The sequence below is a fragment of the Mytilus californianus genome, unplaced genomic scaffold (assembly GCF_021869535.1).
Source record: "Mytilus californianus isolate M0D057914Y unplaced genomic scaffold, xbMytCali1.0.p SCAF_9, whole genome shotgun sequence".
Taxonomy (NCBI): domain Eukaryota; kingdom Metazoa; phylum Mollusca; class Bivalvia; order Mytilida; family Mytilidae; genus Mytilus; species Mytilus californianus.
The window spans coordinates 3874262-3887072 of NW_026262745.1; the positions used below are offsets into that span (position 1 = coordinate 3874262).

Sequence of the window (12811 nt, forward strand, 5' to 3'; positions counted from 1 at the left end):
AAGTACATCACGTGCACGGCTTTTGCACTTTACGATCCCAAGATGTGATTCGTGTATTTTGTCCAACATTTCATTTTGTAGCGCTTTTGGTACAATTGCTTTGTTTGACTTGTTCAATAGTCCATCGATGACTTTTAGTTCATCACGGAAAGTCCAATATGGCCTCAAAGAGTGTAAAAGTTCAGATTTTTCATTTGGCCATCCATCAAATATGACATCTTGTAATTCCTGAAGGTGCTCGTCATTTGCAGTTTCCTTCTGAAATTTAGCATACATTTCTGGTGCAATTGGCATGTGTGATATCAAATGAATGTCATTCACGTGTAAGTCAGGTACTAATACTTCCTTTGTTTCCTTTAGGAACGATCTACTGAGATGATCTGCTAGATACATCTCTTTACCTGGTTTGTAATCAACTTTAAGATCATACTTTTCTAATGCAATTAATAGTCTCTGTAATCTAGGCGGTGTTTGGTGGAGCGGTTTCAGGAAGATTGATTGGAGCGGTTTATGGTCTGTCTCTATTTGAACTCGGCGGCCATAAACATACTCATGGAATTTATTACATCCATAAACAATTGCAAGAGTTTCTTTCTCGATCTGCGGATATCGTTGTTGTGTTTGAGTAAGAGCACGTGAGGCATATGCAACTGGTTTCTGATTTTGTATCAGTACAGCTCCAAGTCCTTTTGAACTAGCATCAACACTGAGTGTAAGCGGTTTGTTCGGATTGTAGTATTGAAGCAGTGGTGCATTTGTTGCCATTTCTTTCAACTTCTGAAAGCTAGTTTCTTGTTTTTCATCCCAGTGCCATACTGTGTTTTTCTCTAAGAGTGTTCTTAACGGTGCACTGACTGTTGACATATTTGGCATAAACTTGCCAAGATACTGAATAAAACCCATGAAGGTTTGCAGATCCTTGACGCACTCCGGTTTTGACATTTTATTGACTGCACGTATTTTTTCTTGGTCCGGTTTCACGCCTTCACTTGTTAGACGGTGTCCAACGTATGTTACTTCCGGTTTGCTGATTTCGCATTTTCCGGCACTGAGTTTCAAGTTGTATTCTCGCGCTCTGTCTAGAACCTGTTTAAGACGCATATCATGTTCTTTTTGGTCTGATCCCCAAATAAGAATATCGTCGATAATCGCTTCTGCTCCTTCTATGTCGGATACCATTTCAGACACAATTTTCTGGAATACTTCCGATGCTGAATTTATTCCAAAAGGTAAACGAGCAAATCTATAGCGTCCAAATGGTGCATTAAATGTGCATAGCTTTGAGCTAGGTTCGTCTAGTTGAATATGTCAAAATCCACTGGTGGCATCCAGTTTACTAAAGACTTTAGCGTTCGGCATTTGCGAGATAACGTCTTCTACGGTTTTTAACGAATAATGTTCACGTAATATTGCCTTGTTTAGATCACGTGGATCAATGCAGATTCGAATTTTGCCGTTTGGTTTAATGACAGTAACCATTGAGTTTACCCATTGTGTAGGTTCTTGCTGTTTGAAGATTACACCACACCAATGTCCTCCATACGATCAAGTTCAGCTTTGACTTTGTCTTTGATAGCTATGGGTATCTTACGCGGTGCGTGTACAACTGGTGCTACAGTTTTGTTGATACGTATCTTATGTGGTCCTGGTAGACACCCTAGGCCTGTGAACAAATCTCCATATTGTTGTTCCAGTTTTTCTGGTAAAAATGGTTTGTCATTTCTTGCGGATTGCTGGTCTGAGTGATTGAATGTATGCGCTTTAGGAGTTTCATCGCTTCGCATGTTTTGGCACCTATGACGGAGTGTACATAACGATCTACAATGTGAAATTTCACGGCATGATCCTGGCATTTATAACTACACCTAAGATTGATTACTCCAACAGTGTCAATGATGTGTCCTGAGTATGAACGGAGTGGCGAAACTTGTTTTGTGATGATAGGATGCGAGCAAATGGTTTTCAGTTTGTGTAGGGAAAGTTCGTTGCACTTTGCACCTGTGTCTAGCTGAAAGTAGTTAACTGGTACATCGTTGACGTTGATTGTTTCGGTCCATTCATCGGTATTTAAGTCTTGATCATCAATTGTAGCAACAAAAAGTTCATCATCATCAGATTCACTGCATATGTCTAAAGTGTGCATTTTCTTTGTGATTTGTTTGATGACAGACATACGGACGCAAAGTGGTTATATTTATGGCATTTGTTGCACTGTTTCCCAAATGCAGGACATTTTCTACGCTCATGTTTAATCCACAGTTTTTGCATTTGTTTGCGAAATTGGGTGATTGCCCCTTGTTATTTTGAGGTGGTCCCCTTTGTGGTGTGTATTGCTTGCCATACTTTTTACCTGATGTAAAATTATTTAATCTTGATCCTTGTTTGTTCAACATGTTGATGGTTTTATCTTCGCTTTCCATAATTTTAAGTTGTGCCTTTGAAAATTCATAAGTTCTAGCGAAATTTATAGCCTTTTCTAACGAAAGTTCGGACTCTTCAGTAATACATTTTTCCCGAACTTTGTGGTCTTTAGTTCCAAAAACAATGGCATCACGGACCATTTCCTCCGGCGTCGCATATCCACAATCTTTTACCAATATTTTAAGGTCGGTGAGGTATTCTTCGAAAGTGTCAATGTCTTTTTGTACACGGCTTAAAAATTTGTATCGTGAATAGATCTTGTTTGATTTAGGGCGGACGTGTTTTTCAAAGTTCTGATAGTACACTTCGAGTTTCTTTTTGTCATCTTCCGAGAGATCCCAAGTTGAATATATGTCCCTACCTTTGTTGCCTATCCATATCATTAGATAGTTACATTTTTGTGCTTCGGCAGTTTTAGCTAGAGGTCCCGCGAACCAAAATTCTGTATGTTGTTGGAAAGATTTCCAAGCGGTCACTAGGTCTGTTGCCTCCCAGTCCATTTTGGGATGTGACCCTGATAGTGCATCGATAATTGTGATAAATTAGGTAGCTGGATTGTTCATGCAACTTTTAAGATTGCTTCCATCTACGGATGGCTTAATTTCTTTATGATGGGCGATGGTTCATGCTGACACCATGTTCAATAAGTACGAAGACATGTTGACAATAACAAACTATATTTATTAACCTTCTATACAGGAGAGTATCATAATACATAACAATAAAGTCCGGATCGTATCCGGTTAAGATATGTCAATATTACGGTATGTGACACCGTTCAGTCTTCAACCCATACTGTTTATTCGGCTATAAAAGGCCCTGACATGAAAAATAATAAACAAATCAACTCAGAAAACTAACGGCCTAATTTATAACAAAACAATTTAAGAAAAACAAATTTGACAGACATGAACCAACGTCAACAAGTGAACTGTTTATAGGCTCCTGACTTGGGACAGGCACATATAGAATGGTATGCTGTTTCAAATAATCGTATGCAAAGCATATATTCATGTATAAGGCTTTTTTATACAACTATACATATTTGTGTATTTATAAAGGGGTGTCCTTCAAAAACCACACCAATTTATACTACTTTGTATTAAAATGCATCACATCAGATGCTATATATTATAAACTAAACAAAAGGAACAATTCAGTACATTCAACTTAGGAAGTAATACCACTAAATCATAGTACGTCACATGATGATATCCGGTTTCATACGAAAAAGGGTCGAACAAATATTCCTTGAATTTGACAACTAAGGAAACGTTTCGAAGTCAATAGACCATGACAGAGGGAGTGGAGCCAAATAATCTCCATGGAAATGAAATGTGCCAATGTTAATACAACTGCATACCAAATATCATTGACCTACCACTAGAGCTTCCCCATAAATTGACATTATCACAAACTTATACATGTAAAATAACCAAAAGTTTTAAAGTCAATAGACAATCACTGAGGGGCCAGGGCCAAATAATCTCCATGGAAATGCGATATGCCAATGCTTATACAACTGCATATTAAACATCATTGACCTACCCTAAACTGACCTTATTACAAATTAATACATTGTTGACAACCGCCTATGTCTCGCTTTTTGACGCTGTCAAGGCCAGACAAAAAAGGGAATGTAATTTGATTGGTTAACTTCCAGTGATGGTTATTATCTTATATGCAATGAAATATTATGTGACATTTTCACTGTAGTACTGGACAGGATAAAACTATACCCATTTCAAATATTTCTTTATTTGAAACGAAGATAAATTCTGCACTTTTTTTTTTTGAAAAATGCCAATTTAACAAAGACTTATAGGAGAAAAACAATGGTGGTATTACTCTTTTAATATATATTGCTTTTTTGAAGAATTTAATTGCAATCAAATCTTTATTTATATTGGGATATTGCTCTGTGTTGAAGGCCATACCTTGAACTTGTTGCAAAACTCAACAAATGTGGTCTCTGGTGGTGTTTGTCTCATTGACAATCATACAAATTCTTTTTTTTAGAATATTTTGTCAATTGTAAAGTTTGATTGATGCATTATATTCAATTACCACAAAAACTGTCTTGTCGAATTCCATGCTTTATAACTTTGTAATAATACTAGCAAATATAAATGAAAGATCAAGGATAAAACCTTTTACTTTTAAAAGATGAAAAAAGTGAAAAAAATATAAGTTTCATTGCGTGCCATTTCATTGTATGTACCACCTTTTCGGGATTTTCTTTTATTCTTATGCATGTTATATTGTCATAATTTGAGTCTTTCAATTCCTCAATCCCCAATCTTAAGGCCTGTAGGCACAAACTCAGTGGCGGTGCTTTGTGGTCTTGCACGGAGCACTTCAAACAAATTGGTAAAGGAATTGTCTAAATCACATTCCACTGCTGTAGCACTAAGGCCTTTGCCTGCGTTACCACTAATACTACAAATATTCCACTCATGTCGTACGTTAACGGTTTAGAATATATATCATTACCGTCTCCTCGGAGACGGTCTTAAGAGTTGAACGATGTACAGTCTGCGGGCTGAATGCTTCTTAACATCTGATTGGAAGATAATTACTGACTCTATAATAGTGAAGTTTGTTGATTGGTTGGGACAATCATAACCTAGTCAATGTCTGTTAATCCCGTAGAGTGTCGGATTTGAACTCTTTATTTTAGCAATTAGATTTTGCCTGTTTACCAATTATGCATATCGGTACACAGGTAACACTTATCTATAAATAGCCGAAACTCCTAAAATTTTGTAAACATGCACGTAATTATTTCACAATCAATCTAGTCGCACTGCTAAGTTATACGTACATGTTATACATGAAAACAAAGGATAACACCGCGCATGCTTTTTCATTTGATTATCTTTTCTTAGTAAGATAATCAAAAGGCAGCAAAAACATTGAAAACGGAAATATCCAGATCATTTGCCGGTATTTTCAATTAAAATTAGTTTACAATGGAATCTTTATCTCAGGGGACGGCGGCACTTCGACCTTTTTATGGTAGGGATGACTATCTGAGACATCCAATACCCCACCCTTTTCATATATTTTGAATAACAAAAGAACATACCATAGCTATTATATTTTTTTACAATAATTATACCTTCATATAGCTATCATTGTCTTTTACAATGGACATATCATTACAATATTTTAAGTTTTTTATCCTCCCAAGTCTAGCTATAATATATAGCATAGTTGTGAATACATGTCAAAAATATCTTAATAGCAAAAAATTCGTAATTGGTTCCGCGGAACCCTGTTTCTCGCCTGCGATTGCTGCTATCAGTGCAAAAGTGTAATGTTGACTTAAAAAGTGAGTCCGTTTATCAGTATGAAAAAATAGAAAAAAAATCAAACTTTATAAACATACATATACTATGATCATAATAAAAAAAACCCATTTATATATCAACATAAGAACAGTCTCCCACAAAAGGTTATGTCAATCCAGTATGCCACGCTTTGAAGGGCAAGTACGATAATGGCCTCATTCGTCACCCAACATTAAATGGTATAGTAAATAAATATGAAGACATGTTCAAGTAAAACAATAACAAACGATACAGTATCAAACTGCATGCTTTAATACAGTTTTTTGGTAAAATTTGTTGATTCTATTATGTTGATGGCCTCATAGTGAATCTAAATTAGCATTGCAGAACTTATCACCTTCTTAATAGCAAATGACATTATAGTAATAATATAATTTGAAAAAGAATGGCGAAACTACTATCTTTTGAATTTCAAGCGTTTGCAATAGGTCTTGTATAACAAGTTACCCTTTTGAGTATTTTTTTTTTTCAAAGTCCAATTAAACCAAATAATCTCAAAAGAGAAACATTTAATTGTAAGGATACTCATTATTCAAATATAGAAAAACAGGCGTTGGGCATTTCACATTGAAGTCCACCTAGAATGAATAGACAAGATATAAAAACAAAGACCATACATATGTAAAGCTTTACATTTTAAGGATAACTTTTAAAAAGATGTGAGATACCGTTTGAAATAAATCATTTGTGTTCTTATATGTTTAATTTTTACTACGCTTCATTCCTTGCAATTTTCGATGCCTTTTATGATTGAAAAACATTCAGGTAGAAGCGGTCATACTTTTCTAAGACAATGAAATCAGCAAATAACCAAAGAAAAAGTAAACGAACAACATATCTGAAAAATAAAATAATCGATAAAAAGGTATAAACACAGATGAATAAGACATTACCCCTCCGTTTCCTGTGTAAATAGATTCCCCCAAAAAAGATATTGGTAAATCTAAAAAAATTGTATAAACCTTTTATAAGTTTTGTAATCCACTACAATTTATATACAAGGCAATTCTGAATGAATTAAACTACATAGCAAAAACATTTTCCACTTTCATCAGCTAAAGACGGCTAGCTTTTTAGAAAAACTATTACTTGTATCATATTTGGCCATAATAAACGTTGTGAATGTCAGATCTAGATTGTTGGCCAAAGACCACAATTAACGAATATAGTTCCTTTTAATTAGAGTGTATTTTTCTTAATTTTTTTTCCATCCCTTCTTCACTCATTTCTTAGATTTTTTTGGATGGACATGAAAGAAGAGAGGTGAAATAAACTTTTGGATTTTGATATGGAAAGAGTGATTAGGCCAGGTGCAAAAAGGTGATATTTACAGTTTTCGGAACATCTCTTGACTTCTCCATAGGGGTATGGATGTGTATTGGCTAAATTTGTAAGATGCTGAGGAGCGATATTTCTGAATGTTTGATATATGTTTGGACTAGTATTGTACTTTACACACACAAAATATTTGACAAAAAGAATCGGTGCATTTTTTTTAATGAAACAAAACGTTTTAAAGAACTAATAGAGAATTTAATTGTGGTCTGTGGCCTAAGAGGTGAAATTCAGGAAATATTGAATTTGTACTTTGACAACTTCCCTGAATGATCTATTGGTATTAATTTGTCAAACTACATGAGAATAAATGATTTCCACTTTTATTTGATAGAAATTTTGTAAAAAAGTGACATTTCAGCCTACATGCCCAAAATTGAACTTTTTCAGTTGTTTCAATATTTTTACAAAAGTAGCATGCTTACTTTCTCTCTGACAGGTTTTTCTGATTTTCTATTTGTGTTTGTGGTATCTAATGTAGATGTTTAACTCATTTTTGTACACTAAACATACAAAAAAAGTAGATGAAATCAGAATAAGAGTGCAAAATGTGCTGCTTTAATGGTCCTAGTCTAATGGTCAGTATGAAGCAAGTGAAAAATGAGGTTCTATGCACATACAAGTTGAATTCCTTTTAGCAGATTTCACTGAATCTGTATCAAAAGCACTTATTACTGGTTGTTTGACCTTGTCTGTTTCACAGACTACCTTTATTTTCTTTTGTTTGATAGCTAGTGGTTAAAATATTGGCCTTTTGAGGCTGAAATTTCATGCCGGTTTTAAAAAGTAAAGTAAATAACTTTGCATCAGATCATACTGTCTACATATATAGTTGAAAGTGACAGTCTTGTTACATCCAGGCTCCATGTTTTATCATATCTGAGCAAAGATTTGAGCAAAAAGAAGCATATCTCCATCTCCCATATCATTTATATGCTTTTTAATATGCAAATGTGGGGAACGACCTAAATTGACAACCTGTTTTTTTAAGCTTAACATTGCTGAAGACCATTTTATTGACATGTGTTATGCTATTTGAAACTTATATTTCTATTAAAAGTACATTTATAACATGTAAAAGGTTTTTTTATAACTTAGCAACTTCAGAAAATTTTTGTAAGTGAAAAATATTACATTTCATATAAGGCCTCACTTCATTTGAAAACCTCTTATTTTTTGGCACAGGCCCATATGAAATTGACTTCTGGCCATTTTTTATAAGTCTGAAACATGAAGTATGCTATCTGTTGCTTTTAATAGGTGATAACTTATACATAGAGACATTAAAAAGTGTAAGTTTTGGTATATTTTGGTTTTTAGAAGCCCAAATTTGATAGTTGAAATTATTCTAATTCAACGCCACAATTCAGCACCCAAAGTTCAGATATAAAAAATGCCACAATTTTTATAATTGGTATCATATGGCTTTGAAACTTTGTAAACTGTTTCATAATACACTAAGCTTAAATCATGCCAAGTTTTATTAGAATTGGTCAAAGTTTAGACCCCTAAGAGGTGAAATTCAGGAAATATTGAATTTGTACTTTGACAACTTCCCTGAATGATCTATTGGTATTAATTTGTCAAACTACATGAGAATAAATGATTTCCACTTTTATTTGATAGAAATTTTGTAAAAAAGTGACATTTCAGCCTACATGCCCAAAATTGAACTTTTTCAGTTGTTTCAATATTTTTACAAAAGTAGCATGCTTACTTTCTCTCTGACAGGTTTTTCTGATTTTTTATTTGTGTTTGTGGTATCTAATGTAGATGTTTAACTCATTTTTGAACACTAAACATACAAAAAAAGTAGATAAAATCAGAATAAGAGTGCAAAATGTGCTGCTTTAATGGTCCTAGTCTAACAGTCTGTATGAAGCAAGTGAAAAATGAGGTTCTATGCACATACAAGTTGAATTCCTTTTAGCAGATTTCACTGAATCTGTATCAAAAGCACTTATTTCTGTTTGTTTGACCTTGTCTGTTTCACAGAATACCTTTATTTTCTTTTGTTTGATAGCTAGTGGTTAAAATATTGGCCTTTTGAGGCTGAAATTTCATGCCGGTTTTAAAAAGTAAAGTAAATAACTTTGCATCAGATCATACTGTCTACATATATAGTTGAAAGTGACAGTCTTGTTACATCCAGGCTCCATGTTTTATCATATCTGAGCAAAGATTTGAGCAAAAAGAAGCATATCTCCATCTCCCATATCATTTATATGCTTTTTAATATGCAAATGTGGGGAACGACCTAAATTGACAACCTGTTTTTTAAGCTTGACATTGCTGAAGACCATTTTATTCACATGTGTTATGCTATTTGAAACTTATATTTCCATTAAAAGTACATTTATAACATGTAAAAGGTTATTTTATAACTTAGCAACTTCAGAAAATTGTGGTAAGTGAAAAATATTACATTTCATATAAGGCCTCACTTCATTTGAAAACCTCTATTTTTTGGCACAGGCCCATATGAAATTGACTTCTGGCCATTTTTTATAAGTCTGAAACATGAAGTATGCTATCTGTTGCTTTTAATAGGTGATAACTTATACATAGAGACATTAAAAAGTGTAAGTTTTGGTATATTTTGGTTTTTAGAAGCCCAAATTTGATAGTTGAAATTATTCTAATTCAACACCACAATTCAGCACCCAAAGTTCAGATATAAAAAATGCCACAATTTTTATAATTGGTATCATATGGCTTTGAAACTTTGTTAACTGTTTCATAATACACTAAGCTTAAATCATGCCAAGTTTTATTAGAATTGGTCGAGGTTTAGACCCCTAATAGGTGAAATTCAGGAAATATTGAATTTGTACTTTGACAACTTCCCTGAATGATTTATTGGTATTAATTTGTCAAACTACATGAGAATAAATGATTTCCACTTTTATTTGATAGAAATTTTGTAAAAAAGTGACATTTCAGCCTACATGCCCAAAATTGAACTTTTTCAGTTGTTTCAATATTTTTACAAAAGTAGCATGCTTACTTTCTCTCTGACAGGTTTTTCTGATTTTCTATTTGTGTTTGTGGTATCTAATGTAGATGTTTAACTCATTTTTGAACACTAAACATACAAAAAAAGTAGATAAAATCAGAATAAGAGTGCAAAATGTGCTGCTTTAATGGTCCTAGTCTAACGGTCAGTATGAAGCAAGTGAAAAATGAGGTTCTATGCACATACAAGTTGAATTCCTTTTAGCAGATTTCACTGAATCTGTATCAAAAGCACTTATTACTGGTTGTTTGACCTTGTCTGTTTCACAGACTACCTTTATTTTCTTTTGTTTGATAGCTAGTGGTAAAAATATTGGCCTTTTGAGGCTGAAATTGCATGCCGGTTTTAAAAAGTAAAGTAAATAACTTTGCATCAGATCATACTGTCTACATATATAGTTGAAAGTGACAGTCTTGTTACATCCAAGCTCCATGTTTTATCATATCTGAGCAAAGATTTGAGCAAAAAGAAGCATATCTCCATCTCCCATATCATTTATATGCTTTTTAATATGCAAATGTGGGGAACGACCTAAATTGAGAACCTGTTTTTTTAAGCTTGACATTGCTGAAGACCATTTTATTGACATGTGTTATGCTTTTTGAAACTTATATTTCTATTAAAAGTACATTTATAACATGTAAAAGGTTATTTTATAACTTAGCAACTTCAGAAAATTGTGGTAAGTGAAAAATATTACATTTCATATAAGGCCTCACTTCATTTGAAAACCTCTATTTTTTGGCACAGGCCCATATGAAATTGACTTCTGGTCATTTTTTATAAGTCTGAAACATGAAGTATGCTATCTGTTGCTTTTAATAGGTGATAACTTATACATAGAGACATTAAAAAGTGTAAGTTTTGGTATATTTTGGTTTTTAGATGCCCAAATTTGATAGTTGAAATTGTTCTAATTCAACGCCAAAATTCAGCACCCAAAGTTCAGATATAAAAAATGCCACAATTTTTATAATTGGTATCATATGGCTTTGAAACTTTGTAAACTGTTTCATAATACACTACGCTTAAATCATGCCAAGTTTTATTAGAATTGGTCAAGGTTTAGACCCCTAAGAGGTGAAATTCAGGAAATATTGAATTTGTACTTTGACAACTTCCCTGAATGATCTATTGGTATTAATTTGTCAAACTACATGAGAATAAATGATTTCCACTTTTATTTGATAGAAATTTTGTAAAAAAGTGACATTTCAGCCTTCATGCCCAAAATTGAACTTTTTCAGTTGTTTCAATATTTTTACAAAAGTAGCATGCTTACTTTCTCTCTGACAGGTTTTTCTGATTTTCTATTTGTGTTTGTGGTATCTAATGTAGATGTTTAACTCATTTTTGAACACTAAACATACAAAAAAAGTAGATAAAATCAGAATAAGAGTGCAAAATGTGCTGCTTTAATGGTCCTAGTCTAACGGTCTGTATGAAGCAAGTGAAAAGTGAGGTTCTATGCACATACAAGTTGAATTCCTTTTAGCAGATTTCACTGAATCTTTATCAAAAGCACTTATTTCTGTTTGTTTGACCTTGTCTGTTTCACAGACTACCTTTATTTTCTTTTGTTTGATAGCTAGTGGTTAAAATATTGGCCTTTTGAGGCTGAAATTTCATGCCGGTTTTAAAAAGTAAAGTAAATAACTTTGCATCAGATCATACTGTCTACATATATAGTTGAAAGTGACAGTCTTGTTACATCCAGGCTCCATGTTTTATCATATCTGAGCAAAGATTTGAGCAAAAAGAAGCATATCTCCATCTCCCATATCATTTATATGCTTTTTAATATGCAAATGTGGGGAACGACCTAAATTGACAACCTGTTTTTTCAAGCTTGACATTGCTGAAGACCATTTTGATCACATGTGTTATGCTATTTGAAACTTATATTTCCATTAAAAGTACATTTATAACATGTAAAAGGTTTTTTTATAACTTAGCAACTTCAGAAAATTGTGGTAAGTGAAAATTATTACATTTCATATAAGGCCTCACTTCATTTGAAAACCTCTATTTTTTGGCACAGGCCCATATGAAATTTACTTCTGGCCATTTTTTATAAGTCTGAAACATGAAGTATGCTATCTGTTGCTTTTAATAGGTGATAACTTATACATAGAGACATTGAAAAGTGTAAGTTTTGGTATATTTTGGTTTTTAGAAGCCCAAATTTGATAGTTGAAATTATTCTAATTCAACGCCACAATTCAGCACCCAAAGTTCAGATATAAAAAATGCCACAATTTTTATAATTGGTATCATATGGCTTTGAAACTTTGTAAACTGTTTCATAGTACACTAAGCTTATATCATGCCAAGTTTCCTTAGAATTGGTCAAGGTTTAGACCCTTAATAGGTGAAATTCAGGAAATATTGAATTTGTACTTTGACAACTTCCCTGAATGATCTATTGGTATTAATTTGTCAAACTACATGAGAATAAATGATTTCCACTTTAATTTGATAGAAATTTTGTTAAAAAGTGACATTTTAGCCTACATGCCCAAAATTGAACTTTTTCAGTTGTTTCAATATTTTTACAAAAGTAGCATGCTTACTTTCTCTCTGACAGGTTTTTCTGATTTTCTATTTGTGTTTGTGGTATCTAATGTAGATGTTTAACTCATTTTTGAACACTAAACATACAAAAAAAGTAGATAAAATCAGAATA

General features: G+C 33.1%; 1 protein-coding gene across 1 annotated transcript in view; it reads right to left on the bottom strand.

Moving 5' to 3' along the window:
- The window catches only part of LOC127714720 (serine/threonine-protein phosphatase 6 regulatory ankyrin repeat subunit C-like), a 405000-nt gene that overhangs the window by 121420 nt on the left and 270769 nt on the right, over positions 1-12811 (bottom strand). The window lies entirely within an intron of this gene.